Source organism: Galeopterus variegatus, unplaced genomic scaffold (assembly GCF_000696425.1).
Source record: "Galeopterus variegatus unplaced genomic scaffold, G_variegatus-3.0.2 Scaffold7642, whole genome shotgun sequence".
Classification (NCBI taxonomy): domain Eukaryota; kingdom Metazoa; phylum Chordata; class Mammalia; order Dermoptera; family Cynocephalidae; genus Galeopterus; species Galeopterus variegatus.
In genome coordinates, this window is record NW_007733753.1 from 35,789 (window position 1) to 41,081 (window position 5,293).

A 5,293-nucleotide genomic window follows, 5' to 3' on the forward strand; every position below is an offset into this window, starting at 1 on the left:
AAAAAAAAAAAAACTGGGGGGGAGGGGAAGAAGATATAACAACTACAACTCCTTGAAGTTGATACAACAAGCAAACAGAAAGGACGTGGTTGAGTGGGAGGGAGGAGAGGGAGGAGGGAGGGAGGTTTCGGTAATGGGCCACAATAATCAACCACATTGTATATCGACAAAATAAAAATTTAAATTAAAAAAAATAAAAAAATAAAAGAATTTGGGGCTGCTGAAGTAGATAGGATTTATGGGTTAGAATGTCAGAGAGAAGGGAGCTGCACAGAGAAGGAACTTCAGAAATTGGTATGAGAGTCCCCTTAAATCTTTGACTAACACTAAGCTGCATATGTGCAAGGTGAAACTCCACCAGGCCTGGCAGAGAACAGCTACAGGGGAGTAAAAGCTGAATGGAAATCCCAGAGGTCACACAATGCTGGAGATAAAGGACTTCTAATAATCCATATTAGAGAGAACCTGCTGACCACTCTGAGCATTCAACTGAGAGCCTAAAAATGCCACAACTTATTGTAAAACCACTTTAGTCCTAGAGCAATAGCTACTCTACACTTGCCTTAACAATGGTTAGAAAACAGGACTTGGAAGATAATCAAGCAGATCCACCAATAAATTAACCATCTGCCAGATCAAAACTCCCTACTCTTTAAAGGAAGACAAAAAAATCCAGACACTCAACAATGTAGCATTTACAATGTCTGTCATGCAATCAAAAATTACTAGACATGTGTAGAAGTGGGAAAATGTGACCCGAAGCCAGGAGAAAAACATGGTCAATAGGAAGAGTTCCTGAGATAACTGATATGTTGAGATTAACATACAGGACTTTAAAAACAGCTATTATCAATATGATTAAGAATTTAAAGAAAAGATGAACATAATGAGTAAATAGATAGGGTGTCTTGACAGAGAAACAGAAACTACTTTTTAAAAGCCCAAATGGAAATTTTAGAACTGAAAAATATAATACCTGCTTTAGGATAAAGCAAAGTAAAAGATCAATAAGCTGAAAGATAGGGTGATAGAGACAACTCAAAATAATTCACAGAGAAAAAAGAAGGCTGAAAAAAAAATGAACTGGAATCCCACTTACCTATGGAATAAAAGTAAGTGGTTTAATATATTCCGGTAATTGGAGTCCCAAAAGGAGAGGATAGAGAGATTGGGGTAGAAATATATTTGAAGAAATAATGTCCAAAATTTTCCCAAATTTGGGGAAAAATATCAACCTACAGATCCAAGAAGCTTATCAAACCCCAAAGAGGATCAAAACAAAGAAAATGGCATCTAAGCACATCATAATTGGATAAGTAAAGATAAAGAGAAAATACTTTTTTCTTTTTTTTTTTTATAAAAGATGACCGGTAAGGATCTTAACCCTTGACTTGGTGTTGTCATCACCACGCTCAGCCAGTGAGTGAACCGGCCATCCCTATATGGGATCCGAACCCGGGGCCTTGGTGTTATCAGCACCACACTCTACTGAGTGAGCCACGGGCCGGCCCGAAAATACTTTTTTCTTGAATAAATATTTTTAACATATTGTTTTATATTGTGAGCATTAAGAGTTATAAATTAGTGTAGATAGTCTACATTCCCTAATTTATTATTTATTTCTTTTTTTAAAATTGAAATATAATTGATTGTACATATCTGTGAGATACAGCATTGAATATCAATACCTAAGTGCACTATGTGATGCTCAAATCAGGATAATTAGTATATTCAACATTACACAATGTAATCTTTTTTTTACAATGTAATCACTTTTTGTGTCCCTTTACCAATTTCTCACTACCCCACCCCCACCTCTGGTAGCCTCAGTAAAGAGAAAATCTTAAAAGCAACCAGAAGCAATAAAAGACACATTACAATTATAGAAACAAAGAATGACTTGCTTGCTTCAAAAACCAGGCAAACCAGAAAACAATGACATGACACCTCTAAAGTTTTAAAACAAATAAAAACCGCCAACGTATACTTCTATATCTTACAAAATTATCCTTCAAAAATGAGGGTAAAATAAGACTTTATGACAAATGAAAACTGAATAAATTTATTACCAGCATGTTTGCAATACATGAAATATTAAAAGAAGTTCTTCAGGCTGAAGGGAAATGAAAACATGGGTCTACATGAAGAAATGAAGAGTGCTGGAAATGGTAAAAATGTGCGTAAGGTGCACCTTTAATCTTTCCTTCACTGAAGAGCTTTTCCCTTTCAGTGAAGAGGTTCTTCCATCACATGACCATCCCCAGCTCGACCATGTCGGGTGCTTGGCCAGCACTGCCAGGGCTCTCAGAAACCTGCTGGAGCCAGGTAGCTTCACAGGTGACCACGGCTGGACCGCTTGCCACCTGTCCTCTCTTGCCCGCCTGGCCCCTGACGGCCACTGGGCCTCACCAGCAGTTCCCCAGCAGCCCCTGCAAGATGTCTGAGGGCCATAGAGTGAGGAACACAGACCATGAGGCACCTAGTCCCTGAAGAGGATCTCGTGGGGCTGTGGCCACTGCTTCACACAATGCTGGAAGCTGTTACCTGCATGGAAGCTTCACAGACTTGAGCCCAGGGCATGCATAGCCAGTGTGCATGGTGCCTACCAAGTGTGGCTGTACAAGGACAGCACGTGGACCATGTGTGGACTACATGCTGCCCTGCAAGGAGGCTGGCTTCCTCCTCTCCTCCCAGGCGCAGCTGAAGCAGCTCTGGGTGGCCCTCAGCAAGAAGGTGCTGAACAAGCTGTACGGCTCCTACTTTGCCCTCCAGGCAGTGTGTACCATGGAAGGCCTGGCCATGCTCATCCGCCCCCCCTGGCTAGAGCCTGGAGCTGCAGGTCAGCTCCAGTAAGCCCCATGAGGAGCCTGTTGACACTGACCTCATCTGGTCCCAAATGCTGAATTATAAGAAGGCTGGGTTCCTCATGGGCGCCTCCTGGGGGTGGGGGGCAACATGAAGGTGGACGATGCCACCTATGAGGGCCTGGGCCTGCGCCCCTGCCACGCCCACTCCATCTCGGCCATGTGTGACTTCCAGGGCACCAGGATCCTCTGGCTCTTGAACCCAAGGTGCTGCTTCTCCCAAAATGGCAGCTGGTTGAAGGACAGGCTGAACTGGCCGGGGCATTTGCATGGTGAGCTCATGCCCCACGGCAGCGGCAAGGGCTGTGACTTCCAGGGCACCAGGATCCTCTGGCTCTTGAACCCAAGGTGCTGCTTCTCCCAAAACGGCAGCTGGTTGAAGGACAGGCTGAACTGGCCGGGGCACCTGCATGGTGAGCTCATGCCCCACGGCAGCGGCAAGGGTGTCTTCTGGATGGAGTACAGCGACTTCATTTGGTACTTCGACTCCATGGACATCCGCAGAGTGCACTTGGACTGGCAGGAGGTGGGAGTGCAGGACTGGTTCCCCAGCATGGCCAGTGAGCCCATGGGCCTGATGCTGGAGTGCACCTTGCCAGAGTTTGCTCTCTTCCAGGAGGGCAGTAGGTGCTCAGATGCTGTGGACAGCCACCTCCTGGATATTTGCATCAGGGACACCTTTGGAAGCAGCGGCAGCTTGAGCCTGGGCCTCCTGTGAGCCCACAGCAAATGCGCCCACAGCAAATGTGCCGTCAAGAAGTTTGTCAACTGTGAAGTCACGCTGGAGCCTCGCAAGTATGCTGTGGGGTGCTGTGTCCTCGACCACTGGAACCCGACACTGCTGGGGCCCCCCACTGCCGTGCAGGCCTCCAGCCCTTTGGCGGAGGCATTGGGCAGGCACTGCAAGGTGCCCGCGAGCTGCCCGGCCACGTGCTTGCCCCTAGAGTTCGCGTCTGTTCACGGGGGAGGCGGTGGAGTCTGTGGAGGCCGCGGAGGCCATGGAGGCCCAGCCTACCCACTCTGGCCGACGGCATCATACTGCTCACTGAGAGCAGCAGCCAGTGCCACTTGGGCCACGTGGGCATGACTTGCTACTACCTGGTGCACAGCCGGCGGGCTCATCGTGGTGGTGGAGAACTGCCACCCCAAGTCCAACCTGCATGTGTAGCGTGACTGCATGACAGCTTCAGCGTGGTGTCCATGGCAGCAGCCTGTGCACCCAGGACGGCGTGCTGCCCCTGCACAGGCAGGTCCTGGTGATCCTGTCCCAGCCGGAGGGCAACGCTGGCTTCTCCATCACCCACTGCAAGGCGACCCAGGTCTTCCTCTGCGACTGCACGGCCTCCAAGGCGCCCCGTCCCCCTCACGTCCGAGGTCGCCGGCCTGAATGGGCCCACACTGCTGTGACCGCTGCACCCCAGGATGCGGGCTGTGTGCTGACAGACTGCTGTCCCCCACACGCACTCTACGAGGGAGACGCCAACCGAGGACGCTTGAACCAGAATCTCAGGACCCTGCCCAGGGAGCCTCCAGCCGCAGGGTCCAGCTTCCCTTAGGCCCCACTCCCTGCTCCCCTTTGCCCCCACCCTGAGCACCCACAGTTCGCCTGCCAGGCCTCCCGGCCACCAAGCGGAATAGCTCAAACCGGTGGGCTGCACCAGCCCCTCTGACCTGTCAGCCTCAGGGACAGCTTCCGACAGGCGGTGGGGCTGCCCCCTCCCCATGGGCATGGGGTCTCCTGCCAGGGTGAGGCAGCCTGGAGCTCTGTTCACAAAACCAAATCTGGCAGGTCAGAGGCCAAGACCCTGCAGTGATACCAGGGACCAGCCGCTTGTAGGACAGGAGATCAGAGCCTTCTCTGTTTGCTCCAGAGCCCAGCTCCTTGCCCCCCACGAGGCAAGCGGGGGTCCCTGGGGCCCTCACACACCTCAGAGCCCTAGCGTCCGAGCAGCGCGTCCCAGGAGGCAGGTGCCTGGCAGACCTGGGCCCAGGCTCGGGGCTGGAAGGGTCCTAGTGTAGCTGACCCCCAGAGACACTATGCAATTCCCAGGGCGTCCACCAGGATCGAAGCCCTGACGGGCGCGGCAGGTGGGGGATCAGGCCCCGCCCTGCTGCCTGGGGAGGGGCTTGTCCTCGGCACCGCCCAACGCTGCCCCGCGCGCCAGAGTCCAGCAGAGTCCTCGGTCAGCCCTGTCTCTGGGTCTCGGCCCTGCCACAGAGAGGGACCCCCTCGGTCCCCCGCCAGCCCCGTCACTAGCACGCGCAGGGCGCGGTCGCTCTCTCCCCACCCACAAGCCCAGGGAGCTGAGCGCCCAACTGCCCGGCGACTCCGCTGCTTGTCGAGGCCAGAGCCTCTTCTGCCTCGTCGGCCACCTGAGCCCACCTTCCTGGGTCCCTTCCGGCCCTCACTACCCTGCGGCCCCCAGGCA

The 5,293-nt window shown here is 51.9% G+C and overlaps 1 pseudogene; it reads left to right on the top strand.

Annotated features, from left to right (window-relative positions):
• The first annotated feature begins 2,271 nt into the window (after window positions 1-2,271).
• LOC103607709 lies at window positions 2,272-4,271 on the top strand (annotated as a pseudogene).
• The last annotated feature ends 1,022 nt before the right edge of the window (window positions 4,272-5,293 follow it).